The sequence below is a fragment of the Heliangelus exortis genome, chromosome 3 (genome assembly GCF_036169615.1).
Source record: "Heliangelus exortis chromosome 3, bHelExo1.hap1, whole genome shotgun sequence".
Lineage (NCBI taxonomy): Eukaryota > Metazoa > Chordata > Aves > Apodiformes > Trochilidae > Heliangelus > Heliangelus exortis.
In genome coordinates, this window is record NC_092424.1 from 13,173,099 (window position 1) to 13,199,740 (window position 26,642).

Here is a 26,642-nt window from a genome sequence, read left to right on the forward strand (position 1 = left end):
CTTTCTACAAACCCTTTCACAGTTCTCTTTTGTGCATTCTTTAGCATCTAACATTTATTTTGGAGTGGGGCAGAGAGGTGGATTGGCTGCTTGCCTGCCTTCCTGGGGTGAAGAGCTTTGCATAAAAGGAAGGAGAAAGAGAACATCAAAACCAGATTGAGGGGAGAACAAAATCACCCCTTTGCTGAGTGAGTTTAAGGTTTTGTGCAAATTCAGGGTTATTTTCCAGCTATTGCTATTCTGAATTTGTCCTGCTGAATAGCCTAGTGGAGTGGCTGTGACAGAGTGAGAATACATATGCTTATTCTCATAGAAAGAAGATGGAACTTTAACAAGAAGTGGAAAATAAAAGCCATGTGTAGTTAGTCCTGTTATATGTAAACCACTGGGTACTGATTTGCTTGCATGATTCTTCATAAGTCTGTGTATGAATCACTGCTTCCCAACACCCAGGTTCAAGCTAGCAATGCAAACTTATTGTTCTAGCTGATCGAATTTCTCTGATGTATTTGATTCTGCAACATACCAGAGCACCTCTGAGATAAGGACTGTCTTAGCAACCATCCTGGCAGAAGAAAGATTTCAGCCTGGAATGCCAGCCCTGGGATGGGGAGTGCTCACCAGAGCACTGGAGCATAATAATGTCTTTCTGGTCATCAGGCCTACCATTCAACATCTAGACAACTGTTGCCATCTCCAGCAGGACCACACCTTGGGCACCACCAGACATAAGACATAGTATGACTATGGGGCACCTCCTAATATATGTCATATGGACATAGTACTTAGGTATATGTCTTAGTTAAGGTATTGTCAGTGTTAGGTCAATGGTTAGATTAGATGATCTTGAATGTCTTTTCCAACCAAGGTAATTCTGTGATTCTGTGTGTAATCATCTTTTACAAAATGACATGAAACTAATGTTAAAAAGGACAAAGAGCCACAAGCATAAAGAACAACAACAACAACAACAGCAAAAAAAGACTGATATAAGCTATAGCTCGTTCTGTATTCTCCTGCACTCACAAAGGGCTTGTTAGGTAAATTTCCAGTAATGCTCAGCCTTTTTCCTGGAGAGTTGTACCAAATTTGTGTGGTGAGCCTTTCCTGAAAGTGCTTCTAGAGCCACCTGTTCATTGAATAGGAAGTGCAAGACCTGACAATCACTAACTAAAGCTCTGAAATTCCAGATAAAATGTCCAGCTTTCTCTGTCCGTGCCTGCAGCCTGAATTTTGTTCTGGGTGCTTGTTGCTCTACAGTTCCACTGTCCCAAACAGCAGTCTTCCAGCCAAAGCAGGTACAACTTAATGTCAAAAATTTGAAAGAGAAAATCATACTAGGGACAATGTCAAGCTGTTGTGGTTAAATGGCCATTTCTGCCTCTAGTCACTATCACTAGACAAAAACATGCCCTCTTCAGAGCCATCATGAACTCCCAGATCATGAGAAACAGTCAGGCAATCGCACTCTTATCCCTTCAGTAAAAGCTACAGAAGGAGACTACTTCTAAAAGTAAGAACTGAAGAGCTCGTAGGTATTGTAGAGAAACTCCTAGGTTTCTAAGGTCAGAAGGGGATTAGTTTTAACGCACACATACCACAAGCTACTAAATATCCCCAGATTTGCACTTGCTTGGATTACAGAGGAGCTTTTAGAAAATGGTCAGCTTTGATTGAAAGGTAGAGAATTCATGGCACCCCTCAATGCATGGCTCCAGCAGGTAGCACACTGCTGCCTTGATTCTAATTTACCTCTTTTGTTGCTAGATATAAGATCTTGCTCTGTCTTCACAAGCTTTTCAGTCTAGTGGATAATCGTCAAATTTCCCCTGAAGATGTTAATCAAAACAGCCTTTTTTATGCAGCTCACCATACATGTCAGGTCAGTGTTGAAGCATGGGATCTATCTAGTCTCACTGGTTATCTAAAATTACACCTCTGGTCTGAACTGGTTTTCTGTCTTCCCTCTAAGTTTTGGAAAAGTATAGGCTTAATTGGATAGCAATTTGTCATGCCTAACACACGTCTCACCTCTCTAAAGGTGGCTGAGACTTTATTATTAATGGAATTATGTCTTCTTCCAGGCCATCAATAAAAATGTTAAATAGCAGATGGTCTAGAGCTGATGTCTAGGGCAATTATGCAGGAAATAGGTGAGAAACAACTCCCCATTTAAAATGACACTTGAAACTCTGCTTATTAGTTGACTTTTAATAATTTCAAGGGTGTCTTGCATTACATATTTCCTTAATAAAAATATTGTGTGATACCAAGCCAAATGCGTCACAGAAGCTTAGGTAAATCACATCAACTTTTCTTTCCACTGACTGAGTCAGTAAATCTTCTAAATCTGAGATTACAGTCTAACCTGACATAGATTCACTTCATGGCCCTGTGAGAGAGCAACGTTCCTTTCAGGAAGCCATTTTCTGAGGCCTAAATATGCCACCTCTGCTATCTGAATACAGACTAACAGTGTTAAAAATCCCTGTGCAATACATACCTCTGTGTACTTGCACCTATTATATATCCCTGAAAATGCAAACCGTGGCCTCAAATCAATCACATGTTTTTGATTACAGAAGATAGTATTTGTAAGGAACTAGAATGTCTTGGGCACCTGATCCTGAGAGCTAAAAGTTGTTCAGCTGCAGGACCTTCTTCTGAGACAACAATAGGACAAGAAAGTCTCCTGAGATACAGATCTCAGATGTCCAGTGGGTGCCCAGTTGGTGAAATCTCAATCATAGATGGACATGCACTATTACAAACTTCTCTCTTCTATCCAATGTATATTTTATTTCTTCTTCACTTATCTTACTTTTCCCATGAGTCAGTCTGGGATTTTTTTGGTGAATTTACAGTGATTTGGACATTGAATGAGCTATTCTGAAAATAATTCATAGTTTAGAGGCAGGTGGGTCCTGCAGTCCACATATCACCAATGCAGTTTCGTATCTTGTTAGACTTGTCTTGAGCCCAGGCAAGATTGTGCTGTTTGATTGAAGAACGAAGTCCAGACAAGCATCTGGCCTTGATTTGAAGACATCAAGAGACAGAGAATTCAGCACCTGCACTGGCTGCTTAGTAGCTAAGCACCCACACTGTAATCCAATTTATCTGGCTTCAGCTTTCAGTGTAGATCCTTGATCTCCTTCTCTTTCTGGCTTATGGAGGCCCCATGTCTTTAAATCTTCCCTCTCTGGCTTTAGATAGACAAAATAAATAGGGCTCTGTAAGTACACAAAAGATACTGGCAAACTGGGGAGAGTCCATCAGAGAACCAGTGAAATAGCTGGTATCTGGGACATTTATGGTGTGTGAGGAGAGGCTGAGGGGACTGGGATCACTCAGCCTGGAGAAGTGAAAGCTACAGGGGAGCTACTTGCTGTTTCTTACTGTTTAATGGGTGATGGAGCTAGACTTCTCATGAAGGCCATGACGGAAGGTTGGAAAAGCAATGGCTACAAGTTGCAGCAGGGGCATTTTCTGACTAGACACAAGGTCTTAATTGTGGAGGGTGTTAAAGCACTGGCAATTGCCAGAGATCTTCAGACCCTGGGCAGACGAGGCCTCAAGCAAACTGCTGGCTCTGAATCTGGTCCTGCTTTGTGTGGCCTGAAGCAGTCCCTTGAAGTCTAGTTTTTGTTCTTTTCTAAGTCACACTCTGTAAGAAAGTTTTCTACATCTGTGGAGACCTCTGTGTTGTTCTTTCATAAGCACTGTCCCTCAAAGTTTAAGCATATTCTAAAAACTACAAGTAGAATTGATTCTGGCATCTTTTCAGCGGTGCCACAGAAAGGCTATGGTCTTCTATGAGCCTTTTTGGATCTCAGGGGATTATATTAGCCCTAAGACACCACTAATCTTGGTAAGTTCAGCTTTCTTCTTCTCTCCCTTAATAATCTGCCAAATCATCCTTCTCCAGAATGCCATCCCTGGGCTGTATGAATGGTGTGCATTCCCTGTTCCTAGATGCATGTATTTATTAGTCCTTGCTTCATTAAATGTGTATGAAGGGCCTAATTTAACAAGTGATACAGTCAGGCCTTCAACACTGTTTACCCATCTGCCAGCCTTTGTGTCATCAACAAATGACAACCAGTGCTAATTTCAAGCTTCCGGCTCATGGATGAAAAAGTTGACTCGCATGGAGCCTACCCTCACTTTCACCAACCACAGCCTCCTTCAGCAAGAGCTCTCTGTTGACAGCTGCTTTAAATCTGTCAGTCACTTTGTTCTTCACCTCATTTCACCTGTGCTTTCCTGATGTTTGGTTATGCTAATTTGTAATCAGGCTGTTATGTGGTGCTAAAGGAGACACTTCATCAAGGTCTATCATGTAGCAGTTGACTGGTGACTTCACTGGCCATTCTGCTAGACTCATCAAAAGAGAGCTATTATATTTGTTCAATGAGACATACTTTCCACAATGCCATGTTATGGGGATTAATTGCCATCTTTTTTCCTTTTTTTTTTTTTTTTTTTTTTTGGCCGTATATTCTTTATCAGTTGAGTCCCATGTCAGTTTTTCCATTTTGCTTGTACTGGTGTTTGGGTAAATGATCTGTAGTTACCTTGCTCATCCAGCTTGTTCTGTTTGAACTGGCATCGTGCTAATGTTCCTTCCGTTTTCTGGAATCTCTCATTTCACAGGCACTTTCAAAATTAATCCCAACAGGCCTCAGTTAACTATTTTATGATTCCTCAATGCAGATTACTTAGATCTGCTGACTTAGAAATGCTATGTCTTGAATAGACACTGAACTTCCAAAGATGTTTAACAGCAAAGCAGGAATATTTACTGAACTACTTCTGCTTCTTCATGCAAATATTGATGCTTTTACTATTTTCAGTCATTTAAGAGTCTACAGTTCCCTTGTTCTGAATATACTTTGGAAAAAGTTCTTCTAGTTGCCTTCTGTCCTACTGGCCTTTTATTTTCCCTTAGATATTCTTACTGTTTAAAATCTTCAGTTTTAAGACTCTGAAGTTTAAAAAATCCATTCTTTTCTTTTTTGCTTACTGAAAATTCTTTGTTTTATTCCTTATTGCTATTCTCAACTTTACGACAAAGCTTTTGTCTAATATTGTGGTAGTTCTTTTTTGTAGACTTGCAGCTACTTGACATCTAATAAATTTTTCCTGGATGTTCCTAGTTTCATTCATGCTTTTTCCTGGTTCAGTTTTTCCCCACAACCAAGTTAATCACCAAGTTTCTTTGGGTTTGAGAAATGAGCTCTTTTGAAGTCCCAGTGCACATGTAACTGTTAAGGACAGCCCTCTATTTGCCCATATTGAATATAATCAGGTCATCCTCACTGTTCCTTTGACAGTCATCAACTCTCAGCCCAGTAATTAATTCATCTTTATCAGAACAATGTTCAGAAAAGTTACCACATGATGGCTTCTTGTGTTAGAAAACAACCTACAGTTTTCCCCAAATCAGGATGCTTTCTCAGTGGCTGTCTGGAGCTTCCACTATACAGAAGACTTTCTTTCCATGCATTTCTCATGGAGGCTGTGGGTAATTTCTATTCTATGGTCTGATTTTATGGCATGATTCACACGGTCCATTTTCACTGACTATATCTTTCCTAAGCAGGTTATAACCAGTTATTTTACCATTCCAATCATGCAAATTGAAACCAGCAGATTTGAGTAATGCTGATTATATCACATTTCTTCTCACTAATGAGAATTTCAAGAATTTCCAATTCTTCTTGCCTGCTACCCAGATGCCTGATCTCTACATAAAAGCAAATGGAAAATGTCTTCTCTTCACATGCTTTGTCACACAATTAATTCATTTTGCAACATGACAAGCTCGTTTGTAGTTCCTTAACTGACAGTTCTTGCGTTGTGTAATACTTTGATTGCTGCTAGACTCAGGAAGATTAGTTCTCCCTTCTCAGCAACAATGTGCCTGTCATCCTGTTTATACAGGGGATGTGACCTAGTGCCCTGCAAAACCCGGACCTTCAGCATCACCTCCCTCAGCTAACCAGTAGTTAGTTCATCCTTGTGTTCTGTCATCAGTGAGGTGAAAGGGATTTTTGGTAGGTTATTTTCATTCTTCTTTCCCCTTTCCAAGGCTCCCCAAATCTGCTATCCATGCTGCTCCACTTGATGTTGAATCAGGAATCTCCCCATTTACAGTTGCCAATGAGACTCGCTAGAGGAGCACACAATCCAGTATCTATTGCGCAGTTATCCCTATTATTTTCTCCAGGGTTGTGACTTCCCACCTCATTTTCTTCATGCCAATGTCCTCATCCATTTTGCAATTTGATTTCCTTTGTGAGTTCAAGAATCTCTCTTAGTTAATTTCAGAGTTACTATCAGCCTGCCCCTGAACAAGTTCCTGACTATTTCTTTCTGTTTGAAATCCTTTCTTCTAACCAGCCTCAGGTTCATGGAACTTATCCTAAGTATCCACATGAAGTACTTCATGGCATCCACATATAGTACTGAGTTTGGATTTAATTTGTGTAAACTAGCAGGTACAGTCAAATAATGATTATTTGGATGTAAGCAATCTGGCCACTGCTCAGTTTCTCTCCTCTGCCAAGGCAGGTCATGTATGAAATTACTGTATAAAGGGTGGAAGTTTTTCTGAATTGAGATACTGTCACTTGTAGTTCTGAACAGTGCATGGGTAGCTATATATTAAGTCTAGCACCTTAGCCAATCTGCTTCAAGTACCCTGAAGCATTTATTGGGTACTCTTATGAGAACCTCGCATCTAAAAAGAAACTTGAGATAAGTTAATTTTCAGATAAGTGGCTCCAATTGCCTTTAAGGAGGAGTGATTTCCAGAGCGTAGTAGATCCAGACTGTGTTGGAAGCAGTTCTGTCTGGTCTGGTGGAGTGTTTTTTTTAAAATCAGAAGAGTTGCCTGACCCATTTGTTAAAAGCTGTATCATCACACTCTTCACCTGGCTGCTGCTGCTTCTAGGAGCTGTAGTGTCCATGCCTAGTTTAAGTTGGAATCATAGAACATAATCATAGAATTGTTTTAGATGGAAAAGGCCTTTAAGATCATCAAGTCCAACTCTAAACCTATCACACTGCCAATCTAGCACTAAACCATGTCCCTAAACACCACACCTGCAAGTCTTTTAAATACCTCCTGGGACATTGACTCCATCACTTCCCTGGGAAGCCTATTCCAGTGCCTGATGACCTTTTCTGAAAAAAGATTTTTCCTAGCATCCAATCTAAAGCTCCCCTGTCAACACTTGAGGTAATTTTCTTTTGTCCTATTGCTTATTACTTGGGAGAAGAGACCTCAATGGTGACCTCACCTTTCTACCTACTCAGTGCTAGACATGGGACTCCATATGCAAGGGAAGGGGTAGAGTACCTGCTGTATCTCTTGCCTCTCATCCAGAGAAGATGGTTTCTTGTCTCCATCTCCCTTCATTCTCTGACCCAGACTGAGAAGACCCCAGTAAATGGGGGAAAAATCCTTGCACTCAACCCCACTCCATCCTTGGAGAATATCATTAGATGGCTTAGGGTGGCTGATGCCTGTCTCAAGGTGGCAGAGTGAGATAGTTCAGATCTTTCCTTGAAGTCCCAGCAGAAGAGACCCTATACTTGTCCTCTGTGGGGCAGATTTGCTGTCCATAGTGGAGCAAAGCAAGTGATGTTTGTGGTGCCTCTACATTCCATTTCTGCATCATTGCAGAATCTAATCCCTCCCTGTGATGGGATTCAGTGGATGGCACTAAGAATGGGTCACTAAAGCAGCTGAGGAAGAGCTGGGGACAGAATCTCAGCTCGTGCATTTAAATACTGTCATATGAAGAATCCATTCATACAGGTTGAAAATCTGGTCCCTTGGGCTGTGACAGCAGGATCACAGCATGGGATCATTTTCTTTGCCCCGTTCAGGCTCTCCTGACAAGCAGGTAGCATGACAGTAACTCTCTCATGTCAGGAAGTCCCTTCTGGAAATTTTATTTCAGTGTCCTGCTTCATTACTGGCATCTGAGGATGTGACCCAAGGGTCTGATCTGAGAAAAAAAAAGAGAGCTGAGAGTGAGTTTGTTTCAATCAGGCATTTGCTGGTGAATCTAGAGACCATGTAAGACTGGGCAAACCTCAGGTGTGGAGTGAGACTGTGAAAATGTAATTGCACTTCCAAGACTCAGGTAGGTCTTCCAGACCATTGTTTTCAAGCTGCAACACATGTGCATAGTGACCCTAGAAGGACCTGTATCCTGGCTGTTGATAAATGACATTATTATTTTTTTATTATTATTTATTTATTTTCTGCTTGTTACAACATTGGCCAGGGAAACCTGCCCCACTAGTTTTGCCATTCCAATTCTTCCATTCGTTTCTGGCTTCCAGCCACACTATAAAGTCAATAGTAGTCAATGAAACAATAATGGGAGAGGAGGACCAGGATTAGAGACAGAGCCCATCTCTCACCAGGAGACATGTGACTCCAAGGCTAACTGTTGGCTTATAATTGTTATTAACAAAAGGAATCTTGGAAGGAAATGTGATCTTCCCTTTGTACAGTCTGCATGGTGTACTCTTGAATATACTTCCTGGGAAAGAGACAATCCTCTGCTAAATGGAGGAAGGCAGAGTCTCTCTGTGGTTTTCATTTGTCTGGTTTCTGAGTGACTGTATTACACTATGGTAAGGTTTTTGCACTTTCTAAGTCCTTTTGTGAAGATCAGAAATGTAAGCACATCAAAGAAAAATAAATCAAAGTTGTTACCATTATCCTTTCCCCAGCCTCACTGTTCACTCCAGCAAGGATGTGATTTATGAGAATTTCCCTGGCTTTATTGTGTAAAGTATCAAATGGAAGAGCATATCCATTTCCTCCAGTGTGGATTAAGGTGGTATAGCTGGAAGTTGACTGAGCTGAAATCCCAAGGTATAAGCTGCCAGAACTCAAGTTCTAAAGTGGCCTAAATATACACACAGTGATTTGATGTTTTCCACACCCACCAGTACAGTGCTGATGTGCTGGTCATGGCAGGAGATGATGCTTACAACAGTCTGCTGGGGAAAAACTTTTTTTTTTTTAATGTAAGATGTACTTCAGTGCAGTTTGAGCTCTCTAAATGATCTGTGGCAAAGGGGATTTTGCCACAGTCCTGAGAAACCACCTCTTTCTTAGGTACCACTACAAGATTTGACCAGATGAGTCATTTCTGTACACTTGAATGTCTGGGGTGAGGCTTTTTTGCAAAGAATCTTTTCTTCTCTCATCGAAACCCTTCAGGGCAAGGATTAACTTTTGTTCTGCTGTGTTTGTACAGCACACAATCTTGCATGGTCCTATATAGCACAACCCTCTACAGTCCCCTGAAGGGCTGCTGCTTCTGGTCACAACTGACTGTGGAGCTTGAGTTCCCTCAGATGTTCCTCAGAGCACTCCTAACTTTTTATGGATTTGAGGAGAGATACTCATTCTGGGTGTAGTGCAAATCTGCATGGGCACAGGATTCTTTGTTGGGGCCTAAGTGTTTGGTGGCAGCACTAGGGAAGTTTAGCTTTCCACTTTCCTCACAGATGGGGAAGCCTTGATGGAGAGTGCACAGGGAATGCACTCCTTGATGGAGAGTGCTACCCTTCACCACAAAGATGACTTGCTCCACCATGCCATTCATGGGATTCTTACCATGGGACAAAGAATTCAGGAACAGAACATTAAGTAGAGAAAAATGTGATCTAGGACTACATTAAAAATTTGAGAGGTGCCCTTCTTAAGCAATGTCTTGGGCTATGCTCTTTGGTGGGATGGTAGCTACTGGGCATGCTAAAGTCTCTTTCAAAGATAAATTTTCCTAAGAGAAATACAGAGTAATTAAGTTACCAGCACAGACATGAGCATGGAAATATATCTAAAGATAGAACTGGAGGTGGTGTGTAGGTAGGAGAAAGACAGAAGGTATTAGACAGAAGGGGTTAACAGGCTTTTGGTTATATGCTCAGTTTAGTGGAAATTAGAAGGAAAACTCTTCTGCTTTTTCCTGCTAGCAAGCTATCCTCGTAGACTATATTTGTCATCTAGGACTTGAACAGCAGAGAAAAAAATTTGCATTGCAGTAAAAATAAACTGGCTTTTTTGTTATTGACTATTTTTATCAATGTTTAAAATGAAGCATGTCAAAAAAATGAAAATCATACCCATTCTTTTGCCAATTTCAATACAGATAGGGATGGACTGAACTATTTTTAAGAAAAGTAAATACCCCTCTTTGAGGTCTTCCTCTGAATTTCATACCAGGACCCTTTGTGTTCCCTGGAGTGAGTGTTTGATCCAAAAATACACAAAGAGCTGCCAAACCACTAACTACAACCAAGACAAAGTTGAGTAAAAATGGAGCCAAAAAAAGTTGTGTGTGGCTTTCCTTTAGAGGTTAGATCACTTTTATGTTTTTGAAATACATAAATGTATATAAGTATGTTTATAAGAGGCTTAATGTTGCCTATCAGGGGAAACTGCACAGGTAAAATGAAGGATATAGAGAGATTAGAGGATGGAGAGTGGAGCAGGGAAGTTAAACATATGTGTTCCATCTTCAAACCAATAAAAAAATAATGTTTTTGTGATTCTTGGTAGAATTATCCTGTAAAACCCCATGACACAATATGTGAGCAAACCACAGATTTTGGAGAATTACTACAAGGAGCTGACAGTTCTAGTGCTGATGTGAACTGCAAGACATGAGTTGGGAAGGACTGCAAAATTGTGTGCTGGGTGGGGTTATAAACCCTATGGCATCTAAAGTAGCTCTTCCTAAAGCAGAGGCATTGACCCCAAGGTGGTCTGCAAAGGTTCATCCATCTGGGAAAAATCCAACTGCTTTCAAGCAGAGGTGGGGCTGCAGGCTGGGAAGAGAGGCTGGTGCTTGGGACTGGCTACTCCTAATGCTGGAAGCAGGAAGATATTACTCAGTAGCTGAGGCCACTGCATTTTTTTTCCATCCCTGACTGGAAAAAAAAGAAGGCTGGACAAAGAGTACCCAAGCTCTGAGGAATTGTTGCTGATATGCATGACCAATATATTTCACTTCTGGGAGGGCTTCCAAAAAGAGAATCACAGAATGGTCACATAGAGTGTGCTATGGGCAGAAATGGTGCATTACCTTGAGCAGCAGAGCAGCCCATTTGTGAGCGATGTAGCCATATGGATTTACACCATCTAAGGGTGTAAGCCCAGTATCCAAAATGAAAGAACTTCTAAACTGCATACATGTCTTTTGGTGTCTGCATATTTGGCTTATAATTATCTGGCACAGAATAAGTGAAAGCAATCTTTCTTCTTTGTGGCACACCAGAAGATTCTGAAAGGCCCAGAATAGCTGACTGTTTCCCAGAATGCAGTATTTTTATTTCATTCTTTTACCTAAATGTCACTGCTTTATTAATCTGAGTGTTTTGTATTATGCTCTCTCTCAATGACCCAAATACTGCTTTGTATTACACTGTGGACCTGATAATCTGTGGACTATATTCTCCTAAACAGCTTCAATAGTGCCTAGTCCTCATGCAGCCATCAAAGAGTTGGAGGAGGACACTTTTGTTTTACTGGTCATATCAAGGAGAGTATTTAAGCACAAAACCTTTGTGTTAGGTACATAACTTCCACAGTCTTTCACTGGGAATCGTAATCTTGTCTTCTGTTTGCATATGAAAACATGTCCTGTCTCAAACATAATCAGCTAGAGCATTTCAAAAAGAGAAAAAGAAAAACAAAATCAAAATGGAGAGGCAAGCTTCTTTTTTTGGTACAGTATGAACACCAGCTTTATCTGGATGAAACAAACCAGAGATTAAATTTAGTCTCTGAAAAGGATGGTGAATATCAAACATTTCTGCAAGGTTTAGATATGTCTCATTCGTTTGGATTTTTATCTGTTCTGCATGCAAAACTAATTTTCTCTCCTCAGACAGAAATATTCCCAAACCCCAGCACCTCCTTACCAAACCTAAGTGTTAGACCTAGATACCACAGACCTTCCCCAGCCTCTTCCTTTCCTTCACAAAGCTTCTCTATCAGCCCATCAATCTGAGTTATCCCAAGCTTACTGTTTTCCACAGTGGCATTCTCACTTTCATGGTATTTTCTGAGGCATATCCCACCACAGCTGGGGTAGTTTCTATTCACAAAAACATTATTTTCCTATTTTGATGCTGGGTCCTCAGAAAAGCTCTGCAAAGACCTTAACCTGCATGAAGAACTCCTCTGGGAAGTATAACAAGGTCAGTATATCCTCCAAATACACGTGTCAAGGCAAGAGACTCAGTCTTCAAAGCCTGGGCAGCATCTGATATTCCAGAAGAAAGTGATTTGAAATTGCTCTACAACTCCCTTGTCCAATTGTGGGGAAAAATGTAGCACAGAGACTAAGAAAAAATATTCCTCATCTGTCCCACATCCCTGCTTGCAAATATCTTACTCCCAAAAGCAGATTTCACTGCTATTTTGCCATCATTGTGGGCAACATCTGTTTTCACAATCAACTTTACCCCCACACCTTAAAAATCCCCAAAACTGTAATGAAAACTGGGCTTTTAATCTGAATGAAAAATTACTTGCCTGTTTTGAGTTTCTTCTGTTCTTTAGAACAAGGGACCTGATGTGATATTGGTGAGTGGCAGGCCCATGGATGGACTGACAGTGAGATGTCCCAAAACCTGACACCTTTACCTATGAATAGATGCTCAGTGATCAGGCCCTTGCTAGCAGGCAGTGGCAGGAGTGGTAGATTTCTGGGTTTATTTTACAAATGCCAGATCCATCTGGCCTAGATTTGCATGGTGGAAAAATGATCTTTGCTCTAAACTGGACTCCCAAATCATCCATGGAAAATAAAAGACACTTCCTGGTGGTGTCTGCAAATGCTCCAAGCTCTGCTCAATAAGTGATGGAGATATGAGGGAACTCCTGAAAAAACCTGGGGCATGGAAGGACATAAGATTGGTACCAGACAAAGCTTGGTCAGTGGAGATGTGGAGTGCTCTTGGACAAACTCCAGTCATAGGAGAGAGCTCCAGGTTGTGGTTTCAATCTCTGGCTGCTGAGGCTGATGTGTCTGAGCTTAGGTGTTTGCATCTCTCTCCCCTCCCTACTCCTTACCTTCCTGTCTGGCTCTTCCTCCCTTTGTTTACTCACCTGTGAGATATATTGTCCCAAGGCCAGCCTGCCCTCTTCCTAGAGCTGCCTGTCTTATGTGTTAGTACAATGATGTGCTAATCCTTGTCTGGGGTAGCTGCACATGAGTGCAGGGCTAATGATAATCCTCTCCTTCCACCACCAAATACAATGGTTGGCACCCTGACAACAGCTTGATTGGTGTGTTGAGTTTTGTAATAAAAAGTAAACAAAAAATCACAGGGGTAAGCAAGGGTATGGCAGGTGGTGCCTTGGGCAAGCAGCAAGGACCCAGGGGCAAAGAGCCCTGAGGGAAAATACAGGGCATCCCTGACCCCTTGTTTCCACCCATCTGCCACCCCATCCAGACCCACAACCACTACCACCACCTTGACCTTCTGTTAGGCTGCTGGAGCAGAAGGACAAGGAGGTGAATGAAAAGTGGCACCTCACCACCTGAGGAGACTCCAAGTGGGCAACCAAGAAGGATGCTGAGAGGACTTCTGCTCCCACTCCTGATTCCACCCCACCTTCTGTCTCTCTCAACTGCCAAGGGGTTGCCTGAGTGCTGGCTGGGACAATTTCTGACACAGATTTTCAAACAGTGCAGACATGATGTTCATCTGTCCTTCTGTTTCTCTACATCCCCAGAGGAATAACTGTCTGGGTGCTATGACCACCCGTGCCACAGCTGGGCCTGTGCAGGTCTGGTGTGGGTGGAGACACGTGTGAGATGAAGAACAGAGAAGTCGATGACCACTGCTCCATTCTGTCTGAGAGAGGAAGAGAGGAGAATCAGGTCCTGGGAGCCAGGGGTGGAGATAATATTTGTGCCATTTAGGGCACAAAAAGGAGCTTTTGGGCACTGGCTCAAGAGGTTTTATGTACTGTGTCCACACAGTTTGTCCTGTCACTGCAGTGAGGGTTCCCTGGGTTCATCCTGTGCCCCCTGCTGCAGCTGATCTGTCCTTTGGTGAATGCTGCATGGAAAGCATCACGTAGGTGATGATTTCGGAGGGGGTCTGGGGGAACAGACAATGACATTGTTCTGTCTTGGCCTGGCTGGGAGCCGCTCCACTGCACAGGTACTGTATATAACATAAAGGATGTTAATTCAGTTTTCATGCACGTTTTGGAGGAGCTGAATGTGGCCTTTGTCTAACACTTTGGCTCACAAGGGCTTTTTCATAAGAAATTCTACTTAAATGGAATAGAAAACTTTCTAATAGTTACCAAACACCACAAGACAATGGTAGGCTATATCTGTTCATCATCCATTCATTTAACCTAGGAAGGAATTTTTTTGGTGATAATCGTGAGTGAAGGCTTGCTTGTTCACATGACTGGATGAGATCCAACATCGATGGCACCTTGCTGAACCTTTTGGAATGTCAAGTTGAAAGTACAGCAGAGACATAATGAATCTAGGGAAGCACTAACAAACAACCCAGTTGCAGCTGCAGCTGCACTGTAAGCATCTTCCCTTATGCAGGTACCAAGAAGAACAGACAGAAAAAACACAGATGTAAGTCCAGAGAGAGATACAGCATAGACCAAAACATGTAACTTTAGAAGGGAGGAAAAGAAATTTGTTAGAAGTGATAATGGGAAGCAATGAGCTGGTGGAAAGTGTGGTCAGAGTGGGATGCAGGAAGGCAGCATGATAGCAAACCAGAGGCAGAAGGAATTTGAGCCCGCCTTGCAGTGTCAGGCCCCACGGCTTGGGATCACCTTCCCTGCACAGGTCTGTGCATCACCTCCTCTTAAACATGCCCTGTGGCCTTCCCAGGCACCCTGTGCCACTGCCTTGAACCCTTAACGTTAGAAGGCATTCCCCAGTCTCTAACCTGGATTTGTCTTACTCTACTTAAGCTCATTAATTGTTATCCTACTCCTGGAAATGTCATAATTATCTTATTAGGGGATGTTTTTGCCTGCATACAAACCAGTGCTCACAGATGTCCTCAGGAGAGAGGAGACTGGCTCTGTGCAGCCATCTCAGTGCCAGATGGAATCCAGGTTTCAGGTGAAATTCTGCCTAAAAGAATTGACTGAAAAAGGAAGGGATTTTTTCCTTGATGCTGTTGGACATGTTCCGGGACTGTGTAGAAAGACCCCAAGTTAGAGCCTGAAGGAATTAATGCATCATTCAGCTTCAACAAAACCTTCTAGGAAAGTGATAAGAAGGCATAGTAAATATTATACCAAGTGCTAGGCAGAACCATGCTGGGGCAAATTAGTGGCTGATCTTCTACCAAGAGCACCTAGCAAAGCACGACTCCAAGGGCATCACATAACCTTGCTTAACCCCAAGGAGGTGTCAGTGCTTCTGTGGCAAGTGTCCATCCTGCCTCAGGCAAACAGCTGGGGATGGTCCAAGATTGCCTGTGCTTTCCTGCACCAGTGCCACAACAAATAGCATTCCCCTCTCCCATGCTTGGCCAGGTTTCCAGAAGACGTCACACCCTCCTCTTGGATGTGACACGTTTTGAACACGTGAGCACATTGCCACCTCTTGATGAGAATTTAGACCTCTGAGTCCCCATGTGGGGAACCACCTGGAGAACAAGGGAGCTAAAAATAGGATAATGCTTGTGAAAGTTTCTGCTTTCAAGCAACAGTGGAGGACCAGCAGGCTAGGAACAGTGCTAGGCAAACATATTGCGCATAAAGGGCACAGGATTGACGGACAAATAATTAAAACCAGAACTACTGATTGTGTAAATGACTGCAACAAGGTGGATTCCAAAGAACCCAGCCTTCACAGGGGGAAGCTGGATGTTTTACCAAGTCTGCCAGAACATCTCCAAATGAGGCAGCAAACTGGAACCTGAACTGATTGAAATGATTCACTAAGGGATTGTCAAAGCTTACTGGCAAAAAGCTGCCAGGGAAAAAAGTAAGTGTAAAGGAGGTAGGTGAATGACTACTTTTAGATTGAACCTGGCCAGGGCTATGGCATGCCTACAAGGTTTTCTGTAGCCAGATACAGATATACTGTCTGAACTCTGAACTGATCAGATGCCATAGGATAGCACTGACCCTACAGTAACCTGAGCTTGGGTTTTTCAAGGTAATAACTCCTTTTAAAGCAGCTTCCATTCAACTGTGCACACAGCCAGGTCTTGATCATGCTTTCTCAGTACCTGGGCAGAGTGCAAAGTCATGGGTGGATGTAGCCTGAGAAAGAAGCTTTATTAATAGATACAAACAAGGTCTAGCAAGCTGTGTGCTGAATCAGAACAGAAGGAAAAGGGCATACTTGAGGAATTTGAAAAACAAAAAAATATGTAACATAAAGAAGAGGAATCAATGTCAGTACACAGTACTTGAGGCAGTGAATCCCAGGGGTCACCCCTTGCTTAGCAGGGTGAATTGCTGGATGTCAGAGTAATTAATGTGAGTAGCTAATGTGCATTAGCAATGCTTAAGTCAAAAAAAAAAAAAAAAAAAAAAAGGAGGGGTGGGGGGAAAGCTGTTGAGAGTATATACATACTTTTTTTCAGGGCCCTTACTGCTGTCTGCAGTCAGCGTCAGTGTCAGACTGCCCTTTGGAGCAGGAACAGCACCAATACTTAGGGAACTTGGTCTGTATTTAGTGCCAAATAGAGTTCAATACTGGATACAGCTTCCAGTACTTAATTTGTGTCCAGACAGAGTCCACCTTGCTGGACCCTGGTAGGCAGCTACCCACAATAATATGAGCTCTCCCTCTGTCTCTGGCTGGCATAAATGCTGGCAGACAGTCTCCAGGGCAAGCAGCCACCTCTATGGGCTCCCTCTGGGCTGGGCTGGGGAAAGAAGAGCCCTGGGCCACCACCATGGTGGGTAGGGGGTGAAATAGCTACTGCCTCTGCTCTACCTGTTCAAGGGATTAAATTTAAATCTTGGGTCCTCCAGAGCTGCCAGCATGGCACCTTCTTCCAGCGTAAAATATACTTTAAAGTGGGAAGGGAAATGAGGATATAACACAAACAAACAGAAATTGGTTGACCAAGAATTCAGGGAGTGCAATGTAACTGCACACAAAACTGACTTTTGCCTCAACCACCAATTTACCTTGTCTTGAGGGCACTGGAATATGTTAAGAGGCATCCAGTGGCCACAGACTTCAGCTGCTTGCAGCCAAGGCCTGGAGACCGGCGCCAGGACTTGCTCCTCCTCAAGCCCTTCCCAGCTGGCAGAGGTGGTGCCCTTCAGTTCTGCACTCCAGGCTCTAAATGTGGTCTTGACAGCTCCTGGGCTGGTCCTCCCCACCCTTTTCCTTTGGGGAACACCTCGACGGTACTTCTGGTAGTGGGTCATGGGGCTCCCAGCAGCATCTCTGCTGGAGGTTTGTGGGTGAAGGGAACTGGGGGTGCATGTCCAGAAAGAAGCAGCAGCCACAAAGCCTGGCACTTGCAAAGCATGGCAGGAAAGCAGGAGATGAGGGTCATCAGGAAGAATAATATATTTAACTCTGCCACTCAGAGGCAATGTTTTGTAGTGACTACTCTGCAGGCTAAACAGTTATGAAACCATAAGGGTCTTTTTGCAGTGGCAAGCCACAGAGGTCTAGTGCAGCTCTGCCATGCTTCTTGTCTGGAAATGAGATGGTCTCTTTAATGATAAATACAGATACTTTTAGAGGGCAAGATGTCAGAACTGAGCTTCGGCTTTTGGCTGTGGGGTTTGTGATACTGTTTACTTAGGTTTTTTGCTTCCTTTATTTGTACACCATCGTACACCATCATTTTGCTTCTTGCTGTCCTCCACCAGCACTGCCCAGAGGATCAGGCTGACCCATGCAGAGATCCCTGGACACTGCCACACACTCAGCATGATGCAGTGTTGGGGTGGCCCAAGGGAGCAGTGACCTCTGCAGCAGGACTGGTGTTCTCCAAACCCATTTTCTGCAGAAAGCTCAGTGCCCGCAGTGTCCTTTCCTCTGCCTACAGGGAGACCTATGCAGACCTGAGAGCTAATTTTAGGGGCACTGTCAGTGGCTGCCAAGCTGACAGTGAAGGAGGGCTCAGGTCTTCAGGGAGATTGGCAGAGGCCTGGCATTTTCAACCCTATTTCCAGCTGGTTGAGACTGGAGCCTTTTAAAGACACAGCTGTCCCCAGACCCAGCAGGGAAAATTTTTCTAACCCTCCATGGCTGAGTTGCAGAAGTAATGGGTCATTGCAGCCCCAGCCACAGCTGGTAAGCTTTTTAACCCAAGCTATCTTATCTCATGCTTAAGACTTTGGAGAGCCCAGGTTCAACTCTTGGCGCCTCAGCCAGGAAGCTGGCTGCCTTGGATGCTCTCCAGCCCTTATTTACAACACACATTTGCAGCATGGCCATTGATTTATACTCCAGGCAGCCTCCACCCCAAAGAGGCAGATTTAGAAGCATCTCTTCAAAGAGAGAGCGCTCTCCACTTTGTTCTGCCCTCAGCTGAGCCTGTCCACATCTGGATGCTCAAACCCAAGTAGCAGCTCTGGGTTTTTTGGCAAAGCCCCCCACTAGGATTACATGTCCAGCTCGGTGTAGAAGTTCCCTGCCTCTGAAATCAGTATCTTGGTGCTTCACAAGCATTGAGATTCTCCAGGCTTCCATAGTGAGTCTAATGATGCTCCAGGACAGATTTAGGTTCCTAACTTTAGGCCCCTGTTTTGAAAATGTTGGCCTTTATGTTAAGAGTTCAGATTATTTCTGCATAGTGACACGCTGTCATCCCTTCTATTTTGGCATCCTACCACCTACTGAAACACAATAGCCATGTTAAAACAGACTAATCAAAGAATTTGGCTTTTCTTCCTTCTTTTTCAATCTTTTACATGTGGACTTTTTCTGTCTTGAGTCACTAGGTCTCCCATCAGAATAAGGCTCAAAAACCTCAGGTGAAAAATCTCCTGTTTATTGCATGAAAGGAAAATCCAGTGCTGAGGCTGACCAAGTTTTGGCTGGCTGATCTCTGCCCCATGGCAGGAGCTGAGCATCCTGCTCTGCCAGGCTCTTCTCCCAGTGCCCCCAGCCTCGGGGCTCTGCTCTGCAAGCACAAAGCCTGTCTAGAAGCAGCCTCACACCTGCTTTTCTTCACCAGATCTCCCTTTTCTTGGGCACATGAATCACTCTGTGACATTTTCAAGGGTCTGCCTGGTGCTTGAGATCAAAGGCTCAGCACCTTGCTTGTGTGTGAACTTGTGCCAGCATTTTCATAAAAAAATAATTGCATGCCATGCTCAACAGACCTGGCTAATGGCAGGTTCTGAGAAGCACCTAAGTACCTGGTAGAAGAGATGTTGTAAAGCCTGCTATATTTAGGCCCTTTCAGGTACTTCCAATTATAAAAATCTATTTTCAGACCTTTAGAACAGTCCTTTTTTTAAAAAAAAATGAATTATTCTTAGCAAAGAGCCTCAGCCTCGGGTTATATTTTTTTCCTTACATTAAAAAAAAACCCACACATTGCTTTGCTTATTTTGAGCAGAGAATCTGGAAAAAAACAAAAAAACAAAAAAACAAACAGGTTTGCTGATGGGAGACCTATTTTTTGTGTTTGTGCAAGCAAAGAAAGGTGTGATTTATAAAAATGAAAGTCTACAGACGATAAAAATTTTCTTTTTTGAATGGATAGTTTTAAGCATGTTTTCTGGGGTGGTTTTGGGAAGAGGGTGAAGGGCCTGAGGTCTTGCTTACAGGCAGAAAATGCTCTCTGAGGTAGAAAAACTCTCAAGAGAATCACTGAGGACTTCCTATGCCTCTGTCTGCCCTCATGCTTACTCTGAGGCAAACCCAAGGGCCATTTTCCTCCTCCCTTGATGGCTTGAAAGTATGATCTATGAAAGAACAGACAGAACAAATTCTTCTTACTTGAGGAATAGAATGGATGCATAAAGTCTGGAGAAGTTTAGCCGCTTTCTAAATAAACAGGCAGAGGGATTTAAACATCATTATTTTTTCTTTTTAATAATCTAACCAGTGAATAGTAGGAAATGCATAGCCAAAGACCAGCTCCACACTGAGAGTCACTGAGCCAATTCTGTAGCAAAAGCACAACTCAGGCATAAATGTCAAATGTAAATTTAAATTTCTTTACATTGGTCATATCCTCCAGGATACATTATAATTTAGTGGGAAAGATACTGTATTTGAGATGGACATGAAAGAGCAAGATGTGCAGCCTGATGCATAGACTGGAGGCCCAGTGCCTCTTCCACTGCTTCCCCTCTTCTCCCCATGGGCTGCAGGAGACATGAAGAGCCATGTGCCTGCATGTCCCAGCCATGCAAGGAGCCCTGAATCCAGGTGGTGCACATGGATTTAGGCAGCAAAGTTGGTTTTAGCATGAACTTAACCTGCATTTGAAGTAGAGGGGTTCTGGATGTGTAGGCAGCTCCTTGCCTTGACAAGCAGTGATGGCCATGCATTCTTGGGTGAGAGGGGTGGCTGAATGAGCAGGGGTGGCTGGAATGTCTCTGGGCAGTGAGGAGCAAAGGGTGATGTGTTTCTGCCTGCTTGGTGCAACACAGTGCTGTGAGCAACCTGTGAGCTTGGGCCCAGGTGCAGAGCAGCCTGCTGGCTTTCCCACCATGTACATGCCCTGCCCCATGGGCTTCTGGAGTCTGCATGGACAGAGTCAGCTCTGAAGTGTCTTTCCTCACCAGTGTAGGCATGTTTGAACGTCTTCTGAGTCTCAGTGTAGAAAAAAAGCAGCTGGTAAAAGAGGAGGGGGTCATGGCCTGATGAACTGGCCCTGGTCATGCAGATCATAGACTGAGCTGGAACAGGGTGCTTATGGGATCAGGAGAACAGAGGATGGCATCCCTTGGTTTTTAGGGGTAGCACTAAGAGTGATGGTTGATTTAACCAAAGGGTGGTGATTGGTTCAGCACAGGTGGGTGGAGAGGTTTCTATCAGAGCTTTGTCCCATTTCCCTCCATTCTCTGGCTGCTGACTGTTCAACAGCACTTCTATGACTTGAGGGGGTCTAGTCTGGTGGCTCTATCTGGTCTTTGTAGTGAGATGGCATGGGACTGCTTAAGGGTTCACCACACACCACCAAACCAGGAGAGACAACAAGCAAAATTAAGACCATTGCCAAAGCAGAGGTGACCACACTCAGCAGCAGTCCCAAGGCAGGGACGAGCAGCACCAGTGCACAGCCCCTGAGGTGGCCTCATTCCTTGTGTGCATAAGGTGAATGTGGAACTCCTGGATTACTGCTCTTCCTCCAAGTGCTCCCCTGTCCCTCTCCTCAGGCCAGCTGTGAGGATGTGTTGAAGGAGCACTGCTGAAACCCATGTTGGATCCTTCAATCCTGCAAAAGGGGAAGCAACTCACTCTGGCACTGCAGACTTTGGGCATCTCTGGGGAGCTAGGAGTTGTGGTGTTGTGGTAGATTTTGGACATAACTGAGGGAGGGAAAACAACAGTTTTTACTGGATCAGATGTTATGGGTGGAGAAAAACAAGTGAACTTTTGTCCATATATGTACTCCTTAAGGGTGTCTGAAAAAGCCTGTCTGTTTTTGCTGCCTATATCTGTTGGTCCATTAAAAGCTGTTACTGGCTCCTCCAAACCTTGCTGTGGGAGCTAAAAGCAGCTTCAAAAACCAAGCAATACAGCCATGCGTAATTGTCTGTAATCAGAGACAAGATTGTCTTAGTCAGTTTTTCACAGTGAAGCGGGATAAACGCTGACATGTTTCCCACAGCTGAATTCAACTTTTGGCACCAAAATGTGGCAAAGCAAAGAGCAACTTACAGTGTCTGTGACCGGTATTACTAAAGCTCCTGCTGGGCTGGTCTTCTCGGCTCTGCATGACTGAGCACACAGCACCAAGTTGTAAAGCATTGCTTCCAAGGGAAAGCAGTGCAGAGTGCCTCCAAGCCACAGCCCTGGGTTTAGATTTGACTGACAGTGATGTCCTCTTCTGCTGTTCCTAGGCAGACTGGGGGCATCTCAGCCGGAGGAAGAGAGGAGGAAGGGGGCCAGAAACAGGAGATGCAGGAGGAATCCAAACAGATACAGTCCAGCTCAGTTGGTCTAAGATCTTCTTGGCTTGGTGGATGCCTGACCTGCCAGGGGATGGTCAGCATGCCCAGAATGAGGAGGATGGCTGCAAGCACTCACAGTGTCTGGCCTGGCAGCAGGGAGGTGACCTTGACAGACTGCTCCAAGTGCCAGGGCAGCCGGAGGCAGCAGGGCAATTGGACCTCAGTCAAAGAGCATGGAGGGCTCCAGAGGGAGAAGGAGGCATGAGCTGTAGCAACTGTACTTGTTTATAAGTTGTGTTTCTTGATGTGGGAATGATGGGAATGCAGGAGTTGTCTGAGGCAAAAAGCTCCTGCCTGCACAGGGTATCTGGTTTAACAAATTAACCTCCTTGTTGCCTAGAATACCCTGATGTATATGTGCCTTACCATCCTCTCTAGTCATTGTAAATATATTCATATATATACATATATGCAGGCTGCTCAGTTCCACTGTGATATGGGCTTCAACCAGTCACATTTCTGCTTCAGTAATTTAGACAGGTGGGACACTGCTTGCTGACTACCCTTTGGTGTTCCCAGTGCTCTGTAGCTTATCCTCATTGCATGGTTGCCTGCATCTACTTTCCGAGTGAATAAAACATTGAAAACATAGGAACCTGCAGACTCATTTCCGTCCAAATGACTGCGATAAAAACTTACAGGGAAGCCTGTTTCCACGATGCTCAGCAGTGTTACAATTTAAGCTGTATGTTGCAAATGTGACTTCAAGCCTGTCTTATTTCCTGGGAAAAGGTGCTAAAAGATAAGCTATAACCTGAACTTGAGATATCTAGAAGCAAAAATACCCTCCAAGTTTTATTTTATAGCTGGATGTGCAGCTTATTCCAACCACCAGGATGCTTATAAGTGCATTCATGAGTAACCCCCACTTCCTTCATCCCTAGGACAATAGGGCAACCAAATGGGGGCATCTCTCCAGGGCCCTACATGGTCTGGAGCAGCATTACTCAACCGGCCAGGCCAAGCAACACACAGAAAAGCAAAAACTGAGATAAATAAGTAATAATAATAATAATTATAAAAAGATAAAATACTTAGCTTTTGTCCTGTATTTCCATCAATGGAAGTGTGAACTTGATGGCTGTGCTGCAAAACACAGTTGGTGTTGTTCAAAGAGGGCAGGTGACCAAGAGAGAAGGGTACAGCACAAATAAGAGCAACTGCATGTGATGTATAACAAAGAGGAACAGCTTGAAGAGCAAACTGATACCACTGCTCACACTTCAACAATATCATTATGAAAAGCCTAATTCATAGTCCTCTGAAGCCAGGAGAAGCCTTTTCTACCTACCTTCTTGGACAGATTTTGGTTGTGGATCCATTCTGAAGGACTGAACCTGAGCCATTTTCCTTGGCTCAGCTGTGGCAGGCATAAAAAAGCTTTTATTAATATGGTGCTTTTTAAGAGTAATTCAGTTTGATGGAGAAGATTTATGTTAAAACTGCCTCCTGCTCCTAATATTTTTCCATTCTATTACTACTACTCTATATTTTAACTATTCATATTTCTGCTTTTTTTGGGTCTTCTGTTTTTTTTTCATGCTTGACAGTGCTGCCAATTGTCTATTCCCTCCCTAATGGGATCTAAGAGACATACCAGCCCTGTGCCTTGAGAGCCAGCGATGGAGCTGTGCCTGAAGTAGGCTGGAGTGGAAGGCATCAGTCGTGTCAAGAACCACCAGGCAGGAGGTTGCTGAGGGCCAACATCTGGTACCACTGCAAGGGAGGAAAGGGTGTTGGGAAAGCCAGGGGTTCATGCACATTGTCTCATTATGCTTTATATTTATTCATTTATTTGATTGCAGGGAGCACATGAGGCATCACAAACCAAGCAAAGCATACAAACAAACAAAAAACCCCAAAGTGCTGGAAAACAATGCTTCTAATGGAAAACACAGCTGAAATATTGGAGGGGGAGGTGGTGGGAAATTGGACTTTCAGAGCTGGAGGAGGAAATGAGCAGGTGAAGATCCCATATTGTCCACCTCAGCTCTTCTGCCTGCAGCAGTGCAAGGGCAATGAAGGCAGCAAGGAAGAATTGCTCTCCCCAGAGGGAGGTAGCTTGTGTTGACCCCATAGAAATTTACAGGGTCCCACAAGTTTAACTGTACAGTTTTCAGTGGTCTTCTGGGATGCTGCAAGAGTCTTCTCAGCCTGAAATGGATCTTGCTGTGGGAAATCACAAAGAGCAGAAGGTTCAGAGTAGGTCAGGAGACACTTGGGAGTAGACACCACGGGGCACTTGGTGCCTTGCCCAACTCAAAATATCCCTTTGGCGCCATTTGATGAAATCTGGAAGAATACTTGAATGGAAGGATGACCCTTTCTGGTCTATACACTTTCCCTAAGCATTTTCTACCAGGCAGAAAATTACCATGGGGCAAATGAGTCTCTAGCCTGCTCTGATACACTTAATAACTTTTGATAATCATAGAAAATAGTAAGCCAAAAAGGCAGTGCCTTTCTGACCTGCAAGAGAGACTGCAAGAGAGATCATCTCATTTACATACATCTTTCCCAGGGACCTCTGATCCCTTCTTACAGTGAAAAAGGACAGGCCTCTGGCACCACCAGCCCTGGTGTCCTACCCCAGAAAGTGACAACTGGCAATGGGATATTGCTGCCAGAGGAATCAAGCCAACCTACACCCTCTTCCTGAGTTGCTCCCCATAAATCAGACAACCAGGCATAGGCTACAGCCCCAGGGGTTAGATTTGGCAGGCTTTAAAATAGTTTTCAGTGTAGATGGGGCAGCCTAATTTCTCTCTTTTAGGACACCCTTCCAGAAAGGCAAGAAGCACAAAGTCTACTGGCAAACTAATACTCTGAAGGACTACAAGTGGCTGAGAGATTCAGGCAAAATGGTATTTGCGTGGAAGTGTTTTTTCTGTTCCCATGGGGACCTTGCTGATCTTGGAAGTCCTTGGATTTCAGTCAATGTCCTTGGCAAATGGCAAAGCTCTTCCAGCAAGCTTTTCTGTCTCTCCCAGTCTTCTGGCTCCCCTTGTTTAAGATATTCCTCCTTAAAAGCAGATTTTATCTGTTGCTTCTCTTGTGCTGGATTCTCCATTTCCATGTGGACAAGCTGTCAAAAGTCAATGACTGTGCTGGAAACAATCCTGCAACCTTGCCAGCATACAGCTCTTCTAAATGTGTTCTCCTTTGTGTTGTGTTCCTATTTTCCAGATATTGTCTCAGAAAGGGGAGTCCTAACCCATTCTGAGAAACATAAGCATGAATGCTGTTACTAAGTTGGTAAGGCATTTAATCATGTAACACCTCCCCTCTTGTCCAAGCATCATCTCTGCTCATTTTTGGGTCATCTCTGATAACTGCAGCTTTTCCTACCTCTCCTGTAAGGTGAAATAGGATGCATCTGGAGGACAATTATGCCAGTACTTCCTTAAAACTCATCTACTATGTAATCTAGAAGGAGTAATCCATTGTTTTTTATTCTTCGGAGTCTACTGAGAACCTTGTTCAACACATGCTGTCCATTCTTGCAGGTGAACACCTCTCCTCATGCTTTCTGCATTTCATTCACCTGTCAGTCTTGCTTGCTTGCTGTAGGACACTTCTGTCAATTAACAAGTCCACAGGCAACAGAGGCTTCAAATTTTTGTGCTGTTGAAGGCTTCAGGATGGCCACAGTCATGACACTGTAAATTGCTTTAAACCACATACTTTTTACAAGATGTCTGCACATGTCTTTGCACAAGACAGGGTTATCAAGATGTCCCTGGCATTTAGGTGACAGGATACAGTGTGGTGCCAGTAGGAGCAAAGTCCATGATTGTGTGGGAAGAGGATGGGTGCTAGCAGGTGTCTGAACCAGCAGTTCTGATGCTCTACTTCATCTCTATCTGCAGCCCTTTAGTGATGCTAGGGGCTATCCTTTCTCAGCTAAGAAGAGCTGGCAGACCTTTTGGAGAAGCCTCTATTAGTATCTCTGCCCTTTGACAGATTTTCCCAATAGAAGATATAAATATCTGGGACTGTCACTACAGAGCAGGTGAGTAAGACCCTGCCTAAGCTTTACTGGCCTACTTAAATCTCTTCTGAGGTTCATTTGTACCTTGGGTGTGAAAAGGAAGAGCTATGCATATGATGTGTCTCTGGGGAATGCATGTTCTGGGAGGAGGTAGAGACCAGCAAGAATCATGACACCACTGCTTTCATTCCCTGTGGAGCTGCTGGAGACATGTGCCAGTCAGACCATGGAGGGCCCCTGCACAGGGAAGTGGTGCCTTCCCATGCTCTGGATACGGTCTGCAGGTAGGTGCCAGCTCTTCCAGTGTTTTCAAAGAAGGTACAAGTCTTTACAGCTTATTGAAACATTTGTTTTGACTTTTATAATACAGTTCAAAAATTATTTTTTTTTCTACTGGATTGTCATGCCGTAATATTATGACGGGTCATGGCATAATAGCCTTACTGTTTTGACTCTAAAACATGCTTTGACATGGGTCAAGCTGATGAAATC

At 43.7% G+C, this 26,642-nt stretch overlaps 1 long non-coding RNA gene across 7 annotated transcripts in view; it reads left to right on the forward strand.

Moving 5' to 3' along the window:
* LOC139794119 (uncharacterized) overlaps nucleotides 1-26,642 on the forward strand; it is a 61,546-nt gene that overhangs the window by 31,232 nt on the left and 3,672 nt on the right. For 2 of the 7 annotated variants that reach the window (XR_011724956.1, XR_011724958.1), the window contains exon 2: nucleotides 23,965-26,434. This is a non-coding gene — a long non-coding RNA (uncharacterized lncRNA). Of the gene's footprint in view, nucleotides 1-15,673; nucleotides 21,498-22,048; nucleotides 23,870-23,964; nucleotides 26,435-26,642 lie in introns of those variants that run through there. The other 5 variants (XR_011724961.1, XR_011724960.1, XR_011724962.1 and 2 more) reach the window with 5 other exon arrangements.